The sequence below is a fragment of the Lathyrus oleraceus genome, chromosome 7 (assembly GCF_024323335.1).
Source record: "Lathyrus oleraceus cultivar Zhongwan6 chromosome 7, CAAS_Psat_ZW6_1.0, whole genome shotgun sequence".
Classification (NCBI taxonomy): Eukaryota; Viridiplantae; Streptophyta; class Magnoliopsida; order Fabales; family Fabaceae; genus Lathyrus; species Lathyrus oleraceus.
The window spans coordinates 3,602,028-3,623,635 of NC_066585.1; positions in this window are offsets into that span (position 1 = coordinate 3,602,028).

A 21,608-nucleotide genomic window follows, 5' to 3' on the forward strand; every position below is an offset into this window, starting at 1 on the left:
TCCATTTGGAGTTTGGAAAATTTTGAAAACTGGCCATGAAGTTTGATGTACAAAACATGTCTATGAAAAATTTGCCAAAAGTGACCAACTTCAAGCCCTTCTATTTCAATGATGCAAGCTTCAAATGGAAAAACCTCCAACATAAAAGTTGTAGATCTTTTCAATATTATCAATTTGGACTTAAAGTTAGCATCATTTGGATTTTTTAGGAGAAAGTTATGGGCACTTGAAATTGGACTTTTTCAAGATTCAATGGCTTTGGTCCAAAGTGACCTATAATGTTTTGTATTACCACATGTGTTTCTTTTAGGATTATTAAATTTGGTCCAACATAAAATTTGAATTATACATCTTAATATTTCCAATGAAATTGGTCTCACCTCAAACTCATAAAAAATGAAGGAGTTAGGTCCTTGGGAAGTTGACCCAAAATTAGGGTTTCAGTCAAAATGACCTATAATGTTTTGAAATGAATGATGACCTTCCAAGTTTCAAATGGATTTTTGATGAACATTAAAGTTGTTCATATGGTTATTTAGAACAATGTTTCTCTTGGGGTCATCTTAAATTTACAAACACATCAAAAGTTAGGTCTCAGTGGATTTCAATTTAGTCAGATGACTTGACTGGTCAACTTCTCAAGTCCAAACTTCAAATCATGATGAATGAATGATTGAGGATACTCACATAAGCTCATATATGCATAAAATGATTAATGAAAGAAATTCCCTTGATTGAATTTGATCATATGTTGAGGTTGCTTCATGAGCAAGGCACATTCAATGCAAATTGAATTATGGTTTCCTTGGGAAACAAGCCTCAAGCCCCTTGGTTTATCTTGATCAAATTGACAAATTGAGATACTTGGGAGACATATATGATGATTGAGAGCTTTGGGAACCATTTTCATGCTTTCTTTCATCTTCATCTGGCCACTTTATTGAGTATAGGAGCCTCCTAGGAGCCTTGGATCACATGATTGCTTATGCTTCAAAACAAAAGAGTTAGTGACATATTTTTTGTGCTTTTGGTTAGTAATCAAAATAAGAAAAGCAATAATATACAATTCAAGCATGCTTGGTGGTCTCAAACCAACTCACACAAGTCCCAACCCTAGGGTTAAGGGGTCACACATGCTATGATCCTTAAGGCAAATGCATTGAGCAATGATATGATGCCATGAGGGATCTTAGGGTCAAAATTAGGGTCTTACAGATGCCCCTATTTAAGGTCATTCTAGTCGGAGGTATGAAGGTTAAAATCTTCGTCTCGACGTGGTAGAATGGGCTTAAATAATAACAATGAGACGAATTTTGGTCCCTAAGAGACCTCATGATGCAGATGTATCTATGAAAAAGTTAATACTCTGTGGGGATGTATAGCCACAAAGAAAAAGAAATCCGGAGAAACTAAAAATCCAAAGGAGTAATACACTCACTAGGGAGACAGAGACTCTGGGGAGAAATAAGGGTAAACATGCGTGAGTAGGTAACAACTTGAAACTTGCTGGGAGACACGAAGGGATTCCACGAAAATAAATCAATGGAAAGACTCGAGCTGACATAAAGATGCATGTATTAGGGAATATGTCAATACAACAAAACTATCCACAACAGATACTTCAGATAAAAATTCGGACTCGAGTGGGGAATATCCACTAGGAAATCAGCCGAGGAAGAAACCATGAGATATTACCGGTTACTGGGTAGTAAACTCAGAAAGAGACATGTGATTAAACACCAGTATAAGGGTGAGAGAAAAACATGCTCAGGGAGAACGAATATTTAAGACCGGTATAAGGGTGAGAGATATCAATCATCCAAAACATCTGAGGAAGACCTAAAAGGTATATTTCAACTCAGGAAAATCTGACTCCACAGGGGACAAAAAGTCATAATAGGGAGCAGAAGGAAGGAACACCAGGGATACCGGTTACTGGGCATATAATACGTGACCAACCAGGCGTGAATTGGGAAAATATCCAAAACACTCATCATCTGAAGGGATGGCTGAAAAAGCAAACTCGACTTACAGGACGGGCATTCGATTTCACAAGGAAATACGAATCTTACTCAACTGGGGATGAAAAAGACTTCGATTGAAGAGTGCATGAGGTATATTATCTATTACCGTCAGAACGTAGATAATATACTCGCATGGAAGACTATCCACAACCGGTTACTGGGTTAATAAAGGATAGATCGACCAAAAAGAAAGGACATCGGGATACCAACTACTGGGTATAAAATGATGACCAATCCAAAGGAGAAACAATCACTACCAAACAAAGGATAAATGAAAGATGACTCGTTGGGGATACACTGATAAGAGCAATGATCCAGGAGATATATCACCGGTTACTGGGTGATATACTCAAAAAAATGAAGGAATATCAATATCGGTTACTGGGTAGAAAACCACAGAAATCCGCTAGGGAAGAGGCTGAACAATTACTGTTTACTGAGTAATTGATCACCTGAACCACAGGGAATTGTAGGGGAAATAACAAGAAAGGAGTCACTCTAGGAACAAACTAGAGAGACGCAATGAAACGAGACTCAACCTAATGAGGATATAACTCATGGGAGTAATTCCATCCCAATACATGTTTAGGGAGGAGATTGAAACAATAATCATCCACGAGGACATAACTCAGTGGGGAGTATAGAAGGAAAGATAGACACTTTCTGCCTATGGGGTTGACTCTACATGAGAGATCAGAAACTGTCATCTGCTTGGGGAAGAACATTTCACCAATAGCAGGAACTAACAAGCAAAAGTATATGGCAAAGAATGCAACATGAGTATGTTAATGCTATAGTTATGCATGTATGTGTGTGGTTTATGTAATGATTAATGCTGACAAACAAACATATCTATCACAAACAGGTCCAAGAATACATGGACAGACATCCGGTATAACATCTCAAAAGAGAAGGCAGGCCCATACTAGAAAAAATCCAATCTGGTGGGGAGCATCTAATACCAGGAACCACAGACTGCCACTGGGGATCAAACAGAGTCGTTGCCAGGGAAAAAGACTAGTGTTGGGGATCAGAGACCACTGTTGGGGATTAGCAAAAGATCACAGCTATCAACTGTTGGGGATCTTCCAACAGTTCTAGGGAATATGGAGATATATAGATAAGATCAGTCATAAAAGAACTCTATTGGAGATCTTATCAGGGGATGATGTGAAATTCTATGGGGAACAACCACCAAACAGAAACACATCAATCAGACATTCTCTTCTAACCGCCGAAGAAACATCTCTGCTACCGGGAGAAGGAACAAACTGCTCCGCTGGGGGAAACTATAGAGTCACCGCCAGGGATTTGCTGCTAAATAGACAAAAGATTCGATGTAGAGGAAACTCTATTGGGGATCTCAACATGGATAAGATCCATCGTAGAAGAAACTCTACTAGGGAACTTATCAGGGGGAAATATATAAAACTCTGTGGGGAACAACCACCAAACAGAAGTTTCAATCAATCAAAACACTTCCTTTCATCTGCCGGAGAGACGTCTCTGCCAAGGAGAAAGAACCAATGCTCCACTGGGGAAGGACACAATATCTTCACCACCAGTCTTGCTAGGAGGAAACCTTCCCATAAGGAGGGGAATACAAATATCAGGCTCTGATCAGGAAACTCCACTGGGGAAGACTGAAGGCGATCATACTGGGAATAATCTGCTGTGAGCAGCTCTACCAGGTATGAGTTGTAACTCAACCTGCTGAGGAGAAGCTACAAGCCAACCTTTTGAGGATTTCCACCCATGTTGGAAATTCCTGCTCACTCTGCGGGAGATTTCCATTTACAATGAGGGAAGACCAACTTCCTCGAAAGTAGATAGCATATCAATTTTTATCAATCTATAAGGGATTTTAGGTCAGTCCACACAAGGGATGACAACCATATAATTGATAAAACACAGATGCTAGACTCAGACTCTTTGGGGATCTGAGGATGGAGGTATACACATCTCCCAAAAGATCAAGGCCAAAACTCCAGATTCCATAGGGACTTGATGATGTATCACCTTTCTCTACGCTTGCTGAGGAGACAACCTGAAAGATGATGAAGATAAAACAAAAATGCTAGGAATATGAACAAATGTCTTACCCTTTTGGAGATCGTACTATCCTTGGGAGAGCACTGAAGACATTTCAATTATCTTTTCAGTCATTGTGAATGTTCACTTTGTTTAAAAATAGTTTATAAAAACTTTATTTGTTTAAAACAATGATATTTATCAATTAAAACATGCAAACATTTGTTAAGAAGAAACAAATAATGTTGATTCTAAGTGTTGGCAGCAATTTTGGTAAAACAAAGAGTGTTCACAAGATGTCATGTGTGATGTCTTAACATAAGATATCCTATGTACCTGCTGGAGTTAAAGAACATGTGCAAGCAGGATTGTTTCAGAATGCCACATACAATCACAAGGCTTCTTATATTGGTTGTACCTGCTGAAGCTTAAATGGAAGACATGTTCATGCAGGATTGTTTCAGATGACATACACAATGTCATGGTATCTGATATGGTTGTACCTGCTATAAAAGGAAATTGGATTATGCAGGATTTTTCCAGGATGTCAGACCCGATGTCATGACATCCTGTACACAGAACATTCAGTATGAATGTCTGGTGTTTTGTGATTGCACAATTAATGGCAATCATTGGATGATTGAAGATATGGCTAGCTGGCGCATTCAATCATGGATTACAACCAGATTTACTTATTTTCCAAGGAGATCTCTACAGCTGTTATAAAAAGATTTGATTGGAAAATAGATTTAGGGTTTTCAAGATGTCCAAGCCCAGCAGAATGCTTCTATAAAAAGGGACTTAGAAAACCTGTTTGAATACACAACCAAGACTGAGCGAAATATATAGAGAGAGTTAGGGTTTATGTCTATTTAGTCTTAAGACTTGTAGGTCATTCAAGTCATCCATTGATGATTGAATTGGATTGATTTGTGGTTGTAATTTGTCACTCTAAAGCTGTTAAGCAAGAGTGTGTGTCCACTTGATCAAAGTTGTGAAGCAAGATCAAGTGTGTGTCTTCTTGATCAAAGTTGTGAAGCAATATCAAGAGTGTGTCTTCTTGATTGAAATTGTGAAGTAAAATCAAGAGTTTGTAATTGAAAAGTATTTTCTTTTCACAAGGGATTGTTGTTTAAAATCACGGGTGTGTGATTGTAAGGGAAGTGAGTGGGTTCTCATATCTAAGAGTGCTTAGGTAGAAGTTGCACGGGTAGAGATTAGGTGAGAAAGACTATAACTTGTTGAAGTGTACGGAGAGTCTTTGAGCTGATTCTATTTTAGTGAATTTCCTTCCTGGCTTGGTAGCCCCCAGATGTAGGTGAGTTGGACCGAACTGGGTTAACAATTGCTTGTGTCTCTTGCATTATTATTCTTTATCTTTATCCTGTTTGCATAACTCAGATATTAGTGTTGTGACATTACCTTCGACATCTCATATCTGATACCAGAATTTCAATTGGTATCAGAGCAGGCATCCTGCTCTGGTTTTGGGTGAGATCTAGGGACGATACTTTCTGGTACTATGGAGAGAGATGGAGGATCTGTTCACAGACCACCTATTTTAGATGGATCCAACTATGACTATTGGAAACCTCGAATGGTAGCCTTCCTAAAATCTCTGGATAATAAGGCTTGGAAGGCTGTGTTAACAGGCTGGGAACATCCAGTTGTTACCAAGAATGGAGAAGCTACTACTGATAAGAAGGCTGAAGAACAATGGACCAAGGAGGAGGATGACTTAGCCCTTGGGAACTCTAAAGCATTGAATGCTATATTCAATGGTGTAGATAAGTATATCTTCAGATTGGTAAACAACTGTGAAGTGGCTAAAGATGCTTGGGACATTCTCAAAACCACTCATGAAGGAACCTCTAGAGTGAAGATGTTTAGACTGCAACTGCTCACTACCAAGTTTGAAAATTTAAGGATGAAAGAAGATGAAAATATTCATGAATTTCATATGAATATCCTTGAAATTGCTAATGCCTCAGGAGCCCTGAGTGAGAAGATGTCAGATGAAAAATTAGTGAGGAAAATACTCAGGTCACTCCCTAAGAGATTTGCCATGAAAGTGACAGCCATAGAAGAGTCTCAAGACATTTCCAATATGAGAGTTGATGAGCTAATTGGATCCCTTCAAACATTTGAGATGGGAATGTGTGATGGATCTGAAAAGAAAGCCAAAAGCATAGCATTCAAGTCAAACACTGAGGAGGAAGAGGAGGAAGGTGGTCCAGATATTGATGAAGATCTGGCAGATGATGTAGCAATGTGGGAAGACAGTTCAATAAGCTAGTGACAAAGATGGATGAAAGATCTAAGGCTAATGTCAAGAACATCGCATCTGACATCAGTAAATCCAACAATATTGGAAGAAGAACAAGGTCATATGAAAAGTCCAAAGAAGAAAAAGGAGTTCAGTGCCATGAATGTGATGGGTATGGATACATTAGAACTGAATGTGGGACCTACCTCAAGAAACAGAAGAGGAGTCTTGCTACCACTTGGTCAGATGGAAGTGAAACAGAAGAATCTACTAATCTTATGACTGCCTTGACTGGAAGATGGGATTCTGATGAAGACTCAAGTGATGGTGAAGTAACCTTTGAAGAGTTGGCCACTACCTACAGAAAGTTGTGTCTCAAAATTGTAGAATGGTGTAAATAGGTTGAAAGCCAGAAGAAGGAAATAACTCAACTTGAGAATGAGAAGGTAGAACACTTGGAAACCATCTCCAAATTAAAAATAGAAGCAGTGGTTCTGAAGGCCAAGATAGATGAAAGTCAACAAGTTGAAAGCCAGAAGACAGTACAGCTGGAGAATGAGAAGGCAGACCATGTGGAAATCATCTCCAAGTTAAAAACTGAAGCTATGTTCTTGAATTTTAAACTAGAAGAGATGACCAAGTATGTAAGAATGTTAAACAATGGATCTGACTCCCTAGACAAGATTCTCCAAACTGGAAAAATAACAGGAGACAAATCTGGCATTGGGTATAATGAATTTAAGCCCGAGTGCAGTTACACTGGTTACAAACCTCAAGCCAAACCTAAATGCAGCCATAGTAAAAGCAAACCTATGATGTCACATCATATGTCACAACATTAGAAGAGAAGACAACAGAAAGGGAAACACCAAAGATGGAGATGCCATTACTGTGGGAAATTTGGTCACCTGAAGCCCTTCTGCTATAAGTTGTATAGTTATCCTAGCCCTGTTCATCATCCGACTCACTATTAACCCATACCCAAACAGCACAGGCCTGTCAACAAGAAGCAATGGGTTTCTAAGACTAATGTTACAAGTCTAATAGCTCACATTCCCCTCAGAGTCTTAGCCAAAGAAGAATGGTATTTTGATAGTGGATGTTCCAGACACATGACTGGAAACAAAGACCTGATAACTGGACTTCATCCTCATGCCATAAGCTATGTAACCTTTGGTGATGGAGAAAAGGGTGGAATCAAGGGGATAGGCAAGCTTGATTGTCCTAGAGTGCCTAACTTGACAAGGTCCTACTGGTTATGGGCTTGACTGCAAATCTAACAAGCATCAGTCAATTATGTGACCAAGGTCTAAATGTTAACTTCACTAAAACTGAATGTCTGATTACCAACAAAGAAAGTGAAGTAATCATGGAAGGAGTCAGAACCAAAGACAATTGTTACATGTGGAACTCTCAAATTAGTTACTCCTCAAAATGTACCTCAGTCAAGGAGAAAGGGATGAAGTTGATTATATCTACCAGAGAAACTCCCAAATTGAAAGTCTGTGGGAAATGTCAGACAAGGATGTCACACCAGAAACTCAGACTTAACATCACTTCCAAAGGGTTGAAACTCCTCCATATGAAGTTGATGGAACCCATGCAAGTGGAAAGCCTTGGTGGAAAGAAGTTTGCAGTGGTGGATGATTTCTCCAGATACATCTGGATAAAAACAAATCTGATGTGGTTGAAATCTTCAAAGATTGTTGTCTGAAACCTCAAGGAGAAAAGCTCATGGTGGCTCAAACAGATGTGGATAATATTGGGTTTGGTAGGAGGTCAGATCAGATGGTAGTTGGGAAGAACTTTGTTGGACTTGGGCTATAAGTCAAGCAGATAGAAGAGTCTATTTTTCTATCTCAAAGAAAATGTGCTAAGAACAATGTTAAGAAGATTGGCATGAAGAGTGCAAGGACTCCTGCTCCTACACATTCGAAAGTATTCAAAGATGAAAATGGTGTTTGTGCTATATATCAAGCTAAAAACATAGCAGTTGGAAGTAGTTATTCTCAACAGGGTTGGTTGAAACTAATGGTGACTGAACCCAATGTCACACAAGATGTCAGGACAGTGTACTGTGACAACCTGAGTGCTACAACTATTTCCAAAAATCCTGTTCAGCACAGCAGGACAAAGCACATTGATATTTGTCATCACTTTATTAGAGAACTTGTGGAAGCACTGAAGCATGTTACTACTGAAATGCAATTAGCTGACATATTTAGAAAAGCTTTGAATGCTAATCAGTTTGAATGTTTAAGAGGGAAATTGGGGATTTCTATTCATGAGAATTTATAGCAATTAAAGTGGAAATTTGTTATACATAGGAGAGTTGTTATAGAAAGGGAGCTAGGGAAGGAGGCTGTAGAAGTGAAGGTGGTTATGGAATTAATCAAGTTTGCTGGTTTGATGAAAACAGTTAGTGCATTACCCCAATGTTTTGAAGGTTTAGGGGAGGAGTTTGTGGTGAATATCTTAGAGGATATTTCTGACAAGAATAACAAAGAATTCTGCAAGGTCTTTGTTAGAAGAAGGTGTGTAAGGTTCTCCTCAACTATAATGAATAAGTTCCTAGGGAGAGGAACAGAAGGAGCTGTTGAGTTAGAAGTCACAGACAATGAAGTCTGTAGGACAATCACTGCTGGTCAAGTCAAAGAATGGCCAAGAAAGAAGCATGACAATGCTGAGAGAGTAATTGATTTGGAGGAAGAGAGTTCAGAAGAGGAAGATGACACCTTGGTTCATCACTTGAAACCAAGTGTTGCAAAGAAAATGAAAACCAGGAAAGGCAAGACTGTGGCTGAGATGTTGACAGCTAGAACTAGTAGGAAGGCTGCTGCTATAGGTCCTTCTAAATCATGGAGTAAAGTAGAGGTTCAGAAGAGGAAAATCAGAGAAAGCTCTAATTCTGAAGATGATGTCCCAGACATCTCACCTGCTAAAAGGAAAACTGTTAGAAAGTCTCTAGCTAAGGTTGCGGTTGTGCATTTGGACAACATTTCCTTCCATCTGGAAGATGGTAAAGCCAAGGAGTCAGATGCCCGTACCTCAAGTAGATCAATCCAGTGGCAGTTCTGAATCTGATAGTGAAGAAGATTGTACCTCCTCAGACTAAGTTGTGGTGATGGTCCCCATGTTATGATGACATGTGTGCTGTTATGGATGCTGTTATGACTGTTTTGGAACGTTGGATGTTTTGTTTCTGTTGAAATGTTTGTATTTTGTGGCAGTCCTTACTGATGCCTTGATGTAAGATTTGGGCTCTTAATGAGTTCCATGGATTTCTCATTATCTCAGCTGTCACAGCTGTGTATGATGATGGTTTGTATCTCCTAACAATTATGTTTTAACATTTTTAATGTTATAACATCTGATGTGACATTCTCTGCTAGGCTAATTGACATTTATTTTGTCTAATTGGTCACCTTTGGTCAATTTTGAATAAAAAGGGGGAAAAGTGTTTATGTGGAGAGCTGCAGTTAAATATGTGGTTGTGGAGATCTGCAGTGCTAATGTAGCTAGCTAGGCTAAACAGATAACAGCTGATGATGTTGAATAGAATGACGTTATCTGATGTTCTGTGCAAGCTCTGTGTTGTACAGGTGATGTTGAAGGAGATGTCAGAAGGAGGTTCTGAATGTTAACATGTTGAAGGAGATGTCAGAAGGAAATTCTGAATGTTAATATGTTGAAGGAGATGTCAGAATTAAATTCTGAATGTTAACATGTTGAAGCAGATGTCAGAGGGTGATTTTGACTGTTACAGGTGCTGTGGTTACAGGTGATGTTATTTTCATGGAAGATGTTTGTTGTGTGCACAGATTTAGGGGGAGAAGGAGTACCCTTGTGCATTTGTGTGTCTTTCTAGTTGCATCCATAACTAGTAATTCTGTTGTTGTTGCACAGATTTAGGGGGAGGAGAAGTACCCTTGTGCATGTGTGTATTACTAGTAGCCATAGCTAGTAATTGTTTTGCTTCTGCTGCTGATTAAACTACTGTTAAGTTGTTTAACTGCTGATAGTTTTCCTTATGAACAAAAAGGACAGATATATGTTTTAGCCAAAATTTGCCAAAGGGGGAGTTTGTTGATTCTAAGTGTTGGCAGCAATTTTGGTAAAACAAAGAGTGTTCACAAGATGTCATGTGTGATGTCTTAACATAAGATATCCTATGTACCTGTTTGAGTTAAAGAACACGTGCAAGCAGGATTGTTTCAGAATGCCACATACAATGACAAGGCTTCTGATATTGGTTGTACCTGCTGGAGCTTAAATGGAAGACATGTTCATGCAGGATTGTTTCAGATGACATACACAATGTCATGGTATCTGATATGGTTGTACCTGCTATAAAAGGAAATTGGATTATGCAGGCTTTTTCCAGGATGTCAGACCCGATGTCATGACATCCTGTACACAGAACATTTAGTATGAATGTCTGGTGTTTTGTGATTGCACAATTAATGACAATCATTGGATGATTGAAGATATGGCTAGCTGGCGCATTCAATCATCGATTACAACCAGATTTACTTATTTTCCAAGGAGATCTCTACAACTGTTATAAAAAGATTTGATTGGAAAATAGATTTAGGGTTTTCAAGATGTCCAAGCCTAGCAGAATGCTTCTATAAAAAGGGACTTAGAAAACCTGTTTGAATACACAACCAAGACTGAGCGAAATATAGAGAGAGAGCTAGGGTTTGTGTCTGTTTAGTCGTAAGACTTATAGGTCATTCAAGTCATCCATTGATGATTGAATTGAACTGATTTGTGGTTGTAATTTGTCACTCTAAAGCTGTTAAGCAAGAGTGTGTGTCCACTTGATCAAAGCTGTGAAGCAAGATCAAGTGTGTGTCTTCTTGATCAAAGCTGTGAAGCAAGATCAAGAGTGTGTCTTCTTGATTGAAACTGTGAAGTAAAATCAATAGTTTGTAATTGAAAAGTATTTTCTTTTCACAAGGGATTGTTGTTTAAAATCACGGGTGTGTGATTGTAAGGGAAGTGAGTGGGTTCTCATATCTAAGAGTGCTTAGGTAGAAGTTGCACGGGTAGAGATTAGGTGAGAAAGACTGTAACTTGTTGAAGTGTACGGAGAGTCTTTGAGCTGATTCTATTTTAGTGAATTTCCTTCCTGGCTTGGTAGCCCCCAGATGTAGGTGAGTTGGACCGAACTGGGTTAACAATTGCTTGTGTCTCTTGCATTATTATTCTTTATCTTTATCCTGTTTGCATAACTAAGATATTAGTGTCGTGACATTACCTTCGACATCTCATATCTGATACCAGAATTTCAAATAAGAGTGCAAAGAATTGGATAAAGGCTCAAATTTATTTGATAGAATGGTAGTCCGCAAATGGCGAGACTCCATGGATCTTTACAAAATTTGAAATTGGTGATATATATTGGAAAAGGGCTATATTGAACATAATGACCATTTCTCCACCAACTCTGAATCCAATGTATTTGAAGCTTCAGTTGATGATGACTAAGCGAGAAGCTTTGACAGATGACATTTGTAGAACAAAGTCTTGTCAGGATGCAGTTACTTGCCAAATCCCTAATTTTTGCCTAAATTTCCCTAGGGTGAGGTACTCAATCTAGAGGGATGTATATATTCATTTTTTTTGTGTCTCTAACTTTTGCCTGGATCGCCCTTTTGGGGTTTCAATCCACCGAGACGCTCATTTTTGCCTAAGTCGCCCTTTCGGGTTTTCAACTTAGCGAGCTATTCTGTTTTTATTTTAGGCGAAGTATTTCTTGACTGCATCTGAATTTACAGGACGAGTGAAATCCTCCCCATCCATAGTTGTAAGTATCAAAGCACCGCCTGAAAAGGCTCTCTTAACAACATATGGACCTTCTTAGTTTGGAGTCCACTTAACCCTGGAATTGGGTGCGAAAGACAAAACTTTCTTGAGCATGAGGTCTCCTTCTCGAAACGCATGAGGCTTGACCTTCTTATCAAAGGCTTTCTTCATCCTTTGCTGATATTACTCACCATGACAGATGGCAGTTAATCTCTTCTCTTTAATCAAGTTAAGTTGGTCATAACGACTATGAACCCATTCAGCATCAGTCAACTTGGCTTCCATCAAGACTCTCATTGATGGGATCTCAACCTCTACGGGGAGCACAACCTCTATGCCATACACAAGAGAGAAAGGGGTTGCCCCTGTTGAAGTGCGGACGGATGTACGATAACCATGCAAAGCAAATGACAGCATCTCATGCCAATCTTTGTACGTAACAACCATCTTCTGAATAATCTTCTTGATGTTCTTGTTAGCAGCTTCAACTTCCCCATTCATCTTGAGTCTATAAGGAGAAGAATTATGATGTGCAATCTTGAACTCGCTACACAACTCTTTCAACATATTGTTATTCAAGTTAGATCCATTATCAGTAATGATCTTGTCTGGCACACCATAACGGCATATAAGCTGATTCTTGATAAACTTCACAACCACTTGCCTGGTCACATTTGCATACGACGCCGCTTCAACCCATTTGGTGAAGTAATCAATGGCTACGAGAATAAAATGGTGACCGTTTGACGCCTTTGGTTCTATCATGCCAATCATATTAATTCCCCACATAGAGAAAGGCCATGGTGATGAAATAACATTCAGAAGTGTCGGAGGAATATGAATCTTATCTGTGTAAATCTAACACTTGTGGCATTTCTTCACATATTTGCAGCAGTTAGACTCCATTGTCAGCCAATAGTAGCTTGCTCCCAACATCTTCTTAGCCATAGCATGTCCATTGGAATGAGTACCAAATGAACCCTCATGGACCTTAGTCATTAACAGGTATGCTTCGTGTCTATCCACACATCGGAGCAGAACCATGCCAAAGTTTCTCTTATAAAGTACATCACCATTGACGTAGAAACTGCTAGATAATCTCCTCAAAGTCTTCTTGTCTTTAATAGATGCCCCAGGCGGGTAAATTTGACTCTAAAGGAAACACTTTATATGATAATACCATGGCTTATCATCTTTTACTTCTTCAACTGCAAATACATGAGATGGTCTATCCTAGCGCATCACAGTAATATTGGGAACTTTATTCCAGAATATCACCATAATCATCGAAGCAAGCGTAGCAAGCGCATCTGTCATCCGATTCTCATCTCGAGAAATATGATGGAAATCAACCTCAGTAAAGAATGTTGAAATCCTCCTCGCATAATCTCTATATGGGATGAGGCTAGGCTGATTTGTCTCTCATTCACCCTTAATCTGATTAACAACAAGGGCAGAATCACCATAAACATCAAGATCTTTGATCCTAAGATCAACACACTCTTCCAAACCCATAATACAGGCCTCATACTCCGCCATATTATTCGTGCATTTGAAAGTTAGCCTTGCTGTAAAAGGAAAGTGTGTGCCCTGAGGAGTAATAATCATTGCCCCAATACCATTTCCATATTGATTAACAGCGCCATCGAACACCATACCCCATCGAGAACCAGGCTCTGGCCCTTCATCGAGCATAGGCTCATCGCAATCTTTCATCTTCAAATACAGAATCTCCTCATCTGGGAAGTCGTACAAAATAGATTGATAATCCTCAATTGGTTGATGTGCCAAGTGGTCAGCCAAGATACTACCTTTAATAGCTTTCTGAGCTCGATACTCAATATCATACCCAGACAACAGCATCTGCCAATAGACGATCCTCCCAGTTAAAGCAGGCTTCTCAAAGATATACTTGATTGGATCCATTTTGGATATCAACTAAGTCGTATGATTCAACATATACTGGCGTAAACGCTTAGCGGCCCAAGTCAAAGCACAACATGTTTTCTCAAGCATTGAATATCGAGACTCGCAATCAGTGAACTTCTTACTCAAATAGTATATAGCATATTCTTTCTTCCCTGATTCATCTTTCTGACCCAATACACAACCCATAGAGTCTTCAAGAACGGTCTACATAATCAAGGGTCTCCCTTCCACAGGCGGAGACAGAATCGGTGGCTCGGACAGGTACTCTTTGATACTGTCAAAGGCCTTCTGGCAATCCTCAGTCCAATCATGATATTGATCCTTCTAGAGGAGCATGAATATAGGCGCACATGTGGCAGTCATGTGGGATATAAATCTAGAAATATAATTCAAGCGACCAAGAAAACCTCGGACTTGCTTCTCAGTTTTGGGCGCAGGCATCTCTTGTATTGCTTTGACCTTGGCATGATCAACTTCAATTCCTCTTTCACTGACAATAAAGCCCAATAACTTGCCGGAACGGACTCCAAATGTACATTTGCTCGGATTCAGGCGGAGTTTGTACTTCCTCAAACGCTGGAAAACCTTCAACAAGTGTTCTACATGTTCACCTTTCGTTCTCGACTTCGCAATCATATCATTGACATACACCTCAATCTCCTTGTGCATCATATCATGAAACAAGGTAGTCATAGCTCGTTGATACGTGGCTCCGGCGTTCTTCAAACCGAAGGGCATCACTCGATAACAGAATGTTCCCCAAGGTGTGATGAATGTAGTCTTCTCCATATCCTCGGGTGCCATTTTAATCTGATTATAACCGAAAAATCCGTCCATAAATGAGAAGACATTGAATTTAGTTGTATTATCTACCAACATATCAATATGTGGTAGAGGGAAATCATCTTTCGGACTAGCTTTATTCATATCTCTATAGTCCACACACATTCGGACTTTTCCATCTTTCTTAGGTACAGGCACAATATTGGCCACCCATTGAGGATATGTAGAAGTCACCAGAAACCACGCATCAATTTGCTCATGAACTTCTTCTTTAATCTTCACTGCCATATCAGGATGAGTTCTTCTGAGCTCTTGCTTCACAGGTACACACTCAGGCTTCAAAGGCAGGAAATGTTGCACGATATCAGTATCCAGACCAGGCATGTCTTCATATGACCAGGCAAAGACGTCGACATATTCTCGCAGCAACTCAATCAACCCCTTCTTCACAGACTCTTCAAGGAGTGCCCCAATCTTCACTTCACGGACACAATCTTCAGACCCCAAGTTGATTGTTTCCAGATTCATGAGATGCGGCTGAATGATTTTCTCTTCGTGCTCAAATAGACGGGTAATATCATCAGAAATCTCTTCAACATCATCTTCTTCAGCCTCAAATACAGGGAACTCAAATTTGGGAGATGGTGTTGGATCATTATGTTCAATGGGTTTGATCAACCTGCATAATGATTTTGAGATAAAAGAGATTTCAGATTTTAAACAAGGAAAATCATTATGCAGATGAAAAGATTGATTTTATTCTCTTTTTAGGGTTTTATGGTGATCACCAATTTCATGCAAAAAGGAAAAAGGAAAAATAATTTGGAAAAACAAACATTTAACAATTAATTATTGAATGAATATCATTGTATTAATATGTGCCAACAATGTCATCACTTTTCCTTTTGGCATGGGAGAAGGGTTTTTAAACAAAAGTGAACACATTACGTGGACTTTTGGACAACTGTTGGAACATCAACATCGACCCAATTATTGCAGACTCCTCCAGGGATGACAAAGTTGCCAGAATCTTCCTCTGCATCATCTTCCACTATGGCAGCAGCCTCTTGGTCTTCAACAGTATGGATGAAACCTCCACTCTGGAACAGCCCACGCTCGTTGAAAATGCCTGAAGAATACCCTATTCCAGCCCGGGATTTATTGTCTTCCGGCTTAATCATTTTCCCTAAACCAATAGTTGCACATGCTCAATGGCCAACTTCGCATCATTGTAAGAAGAAAATGAAGAAGGTCCTTTCCTTGAAGGCTCAACAACAGATAAGGCTTGGAACGAAGTCCCAACCTCATCCTCAGCGTCTATGTAAGAAAAGGAAGACAAATGCCTTACCAAGAGAGCCTACTCCCCCTATCACCACCAACTTCTTATTCTTGACGAATTTTAACTTCTGGTGTAGGGTGGATGTCACGACGCCTGCCTCGTGAATCCATGGTCTGCCAAGCAAGCAGCTATATGATGGGTGGATATCCATGACTTGGAAAGTGGTCTGGAAATACTAAGTCCAATCTTGATTGGGAGTTCAACTTCACCAATCACAGTTTTCCTGGATCCATCAAAAGCTTTGACTTCCACTCCACTCTACCTCACGGGAGGCCCCTGATAAGAAAGTTTCGCCAGAGTGCATTTTGGAAACACATTTAGCGATGATCCTGTGTCCACCAACACATTAGACAAGGCGTCATCCTTCCAATTCATGGAAATGTGTAGAGCCAAATTGTGGTATTTTCCCTCCTCGGGAAGATCAGCACCGCAAAAGCTCAGATTGTTACAAGCAGTTATGTTTGCAACAATGCTATCAAACTGTTCAATTGTGACATCATGATCCATGTATGCCACGTCCAACACCCTTTGCAAAGCTTCGCAGTGTGGCTCAGAATTCATTAGCAAAGATATGACAGATATATTTGATGGAGTTTGAAGCAGCTGATCAACAACATTATACTCACTCCTCTTGATGAGCCTCAGCATCTCATCACAGTCCTCCTTCAGAATGCCATGCTGGCCAACAGGGGCAGGAGCTTTCACAGTAATAGCAGGGTGAACACCCTTTGCAACAAGTGCTGGATTTAGAGAAGAAGTCCCCACAGGACTGGAAGAATTATTAACAGCATCAGCTCTCCTCATGTCATCTTGGGGTTTCGGCGGCGCCGAGAAAACACGACCACTGCGGGTCACACCACTAACATCATATATACTTACAACAGAAGTTGAGGGCAACGACACCTCCTTCCCATCTTCTAACGTAACTGCGTTATATCTGTAGGGAACTGCTTTATCTGAAGAGTACGTGATCGGGCCCGCTGGCTTGATTATAAGAGATGGAGAAAGCTTCTTCTTGCTACCATCATATCTGACAACAACATGTTTTGGTATTCTAAAAACAGGGGATATAACATTCACTTCATCCTCATCACGATTATGAAGTATCTCGATCACACCCTGATCCAGCATCTCTTGGATGTCCTTCCTGACTTGGTGACATCCTCTCTCGTTGACAGTGCACACCTGGAACCTGTCATGGTCATGCTCATAATGACTGTATCCACATAACAGTCTATGCATCTCAACCAACGATTGCCTGATATGACTGACATACAGGACTTTATATTTTCCAGGGCAACCCTGGACCATGTTCACAACAGATTTCCCATGCTCGGGCAATGGGTTCTTCTTCACGTTAGGACCTACATCCTCGAAAAACAAAATCCCACTCCTAACAAGTGATGCGTGCTTTTTGCAAGTATACGAACGCGTCAGAGTAATATAAAAGATTGTCGAATCCACAAAGACCAAGTGTCAATCTATCGTTATCTATTGTTATGGTGTTTATCAAAGGCAATCAAAATAGGTGTTTTTATAGTGTGCAATGAAAAGTAACGTATTGAATAAAGTTCAATTAATAAAGACAGGGTCGAATGTAATTCACATAATCAATTAATAATCCAAGTACTTTCTAATAGAACTACTTATGAGCAATGTTTCCTACTTTGAAAAGAACTAATTTAACAGGAACTGTTACTTTCGCGTATTCAGAACCGAGTTGTACTCCCTAATCAAACCCTCTTATTGTGACTTATAAAAAGGCGCGCATTGTGTTAGAGTAGTAAACCTATTTTTAAGAAATATAGTATCTTGACTAAGTTGAAAAGTATTATAACCTGGATTGCTTAACCAAAAGAGGTTCTCACGAACCAGACTCTAAACTTATAAACACGTCCAAAAATAGTTTTAAAATCACTTTTCTTCTTAAGTTAAAAACTCCTAATGAACTAAACAAAGCGCTTTCGCTGTTTTTGAAATAGTTAAAAACAATTAAGTTTAAAAAGAAGTTGGACGGCTTTCGATCTTACCCAACCGAAATTAAGTGCGGGAAAACTTAAGTTGAAAGTTAAAATAGCCCTTAAGTGTTTCTACGAACAATTGTACGAATTATCGGTTCAATTACGATCCTTACATTCTAAACTTATACATTTAGTTAGACATGGTAAAGTAAAAGTGCATTAATTTAAATAAAAGTAGTGTGAGTGCAAAAAGTAAATAAAAGTAGTGCGAGTTCGGAAAGTAAACAAAAGTAGTGCGAGTATGAGAAATAAATTAAGTAAAGCGAGTGCGAGAAATAAATTAAAGTAAAGCGAGTGCGAGAAATAAATGAAAGTAGTGCGAGTGCGAGAAATAAATTAAGTAAAGCGAGTGCGAGAAAATAAAATAGATAAAGGCAAAGTAATAAAAACCTGCTCCAATCGGAGGGTTGAATAAAATGCAAAGCAGAAATGAAAAATGGCGGCAGGATTAACTTCCTTCCAAAGTGCTCCAAACTCGATTACAGACTCGATCCAAAACTCGATTACACAATTGTGGTAACACCCTAATGCGAAGCGATTACCACTTTAAAATACTAAATATATGCCTAAGTGAAACAAAGTTTGCTCTAAGTTTGCCTCTGCTCTAAGTTTGGATGCCTAAACAAGTGAATTCGAGTTTCTATTTATAAGCAAGTCAAAAGATAGAAATGACAAGGATGCCCTTCAACTTGAAAATGGGAGGGAAAACTTTTCCTCTTGTGGCGCCCGCCACAAGGCCATGGCGCCCGCCACAAGGCCAATTTGAGGCGCCTTAGTGGAAGTAGTGGGGAACGTGGCAGTTGAGGGAAGTTGAGCTAGGACACGTCATGGCAGGGTCTATGGCGCTAGCCACAGTGGAAGCCACAAGTACAAAATGCTGAATTTTAGGGTTTTTATCTCTTTTTCACTCCTTTTCTCGATCGGGGCTCCGATTAAAGTAAAAACTTGAAAACAAAGAGAAACATAGTAATAACACAACAATGACAATAAAACTACTAAAATGCATGTGAAATTGGAATCGAAAATACGGTGAATTTCAGTGTCATCAAACTCTCCCACACTTAAACCTTTGCTTGTCCTCAAGCAAAACATTAAAAAGCTCGTAGAAGAAAAACTGGTGTAAACGAGTGCTTCAGGTTAAAAGATATCTAAGTTCAAGTTGGGATGCAGTGATAGGTACTAACTGAGTGAACTAAGGGTATCATGATGACACTAATCCGCAAATACGGACATAAACTTCTTTCCTATATTATTCAACCCATATTATCCCACAATACCTAGGCCTGCCTCTTCATCTCTTTTTGTGTCCTTTTCATTCAGGCGCAATCACATTAAGCCCGTTATCCGTACATGCTTCATAGTAGAGTGACATGTTAGTGATTATGATCTAAACATGGGGTTTCTGGCACATAAATCTGTGTAAACCCTTTTATTTGACCCAACTGCAGTTGTGGGGGATTAGATCGTAATCCGCCCTACCGAGTTCAGCGCCAGATACCTCTGAACCAACTAACAGCGGGTAAATTTTTCTTTTTCTTTTTCTTTTTCTTTTTCTTTTTATTTTTATTTTTGTAGCAAATTCTTACAATTCTTTGGTTTAAATGACTTTGTGAGGGTCACCTATACCGGAGTTGCCTTTTTGCTTTCTTTTATTTATTTTGCTGGATCATTCACTTATTTGCATCGGTCCCCTACGTAGAGGATGCGTAGGCCAGAGTTGACTGCTGGGATAAACTACTGAGGACTTATACTGAAATGATGATTAAGGCCATGGTATATGGGGTTTCGGGAATGATTCCAATATTTACGAAGTCTCTGGTGCTAAAATAATACTGATGTTTCAAAAAGTTCTCCCAAGTCACCGCATCCTTACTCAAACCCGTCTTTAAAACCCAAAAACTTTCGGAATAACACTGTTTTCTTTTGCAAAAAAAATTCGGTGAGGCTAAAGGTATGAGGAGATTAGACTGCACTAAAGATACACTATATTTGGTGACTCGTCAGACTCATGCATTATCTAAGACACTTAAACTAAAAGCAAAATAAAATAAAATAAACAAAAAGCAATCAAGATGAACAAACTATCTAAAAACAGCAAAGGAAATGAACAAACTAACTGAAAACAGTAAAGAAAGGCGATAAAGGCTTCTCCCACACTTAAATCGAACATTGTCCCTAATGTTTTGAAATAAGATAAGGGAAGAGTTACCTGACAACCTACTGCTGACCACTGGTGCCTTCGCCATCCTGAGGTGGACGATAGGATCGGGTACGATGACGGTCTCGCTGAACCATCCTGGCCTGCAACGCATCCTGAGCGTATCTCACCTCTCGAAGGTTACTTAGAATGGAACCCTGAGTGTTTTCGATGAGTGCAATGTGTTGCTGGTGGTATTGTTGCTGACGGGCTTGCGTATTTGTAATCGTAAGCAGGGACTGTAAAACAGTATCATAACATCTATCTGTCCTCCGCTGCGATTCTTGCATGAAGCTCATGTTATCCGCCAAATGTTGTTGGATGGTAGAGAGTAGGTCATCACGCTTTTTCTCTCTAGCCATGTGGTCACGCCACATCTCTTCTGTAATATAAAAGCCAGGAGTGGTACCTTGTCAGGAGGATCTCTCGATTTTGCAACCGTTCAATAATCTTCCTTTGCGTATCTCCCGGTTTCCCTCCTCGAAGAATGAATCCATTAAACTCCATTGTGTAGCTCTTGAAACGTGACGAAGAAGGTGAAGTGGAATGTGAAAAGGTTGGATTTTTATGAAATCTGACGGATGAAAATGAAAATGGAAATCGGGAAAATGATTTGTATGGTGTGAGGATGAGAAAGGTGTGAGCTTTTTGTGGGTTCAAGGACGTTTTTGCAAGGTGGAAAAATGGGTTTGGAAGGTTGAAAGGTGTGAAAATGGTGAAGAAAGGGAGTCTGCCCCGAGCTTTTACAGACGCTGTGGCGGGCGCCACAGGGTCTATGGCGGGCGCCACAAGGCAAAATCTGGCTGGGCCGGATTTTGGTCCTTTGGCTTGGGCTTCTCTTTGTCTTTTGGCTTGAGGGGTCCGGATAGCGTTTGCCTTGTAATTTTCCTAGTATCATTGGCTTGCATAAATTTATAAAAGAAAAAATTTAAAAATAAAAATAAAATAAAATTTAAACATTAGATTAATAAATAAATAAACAACTAAAGTAAAAATGTAAATAAAACAAACATAAGACATATATATAGATAAAAGTAGAAATATCAATGTGTAGACATAGTTGATAAAATATTCCAAATGCGATGATATAAAATGAGTTATGTAACTGCGAGAAATATAAAAAAGATATAAAATAAGATGAAATGGTGAGATCATATAGTAGGGATGTCGTCTTCCTGAGTGGATCCACGGAGCATGGCTACCTCCT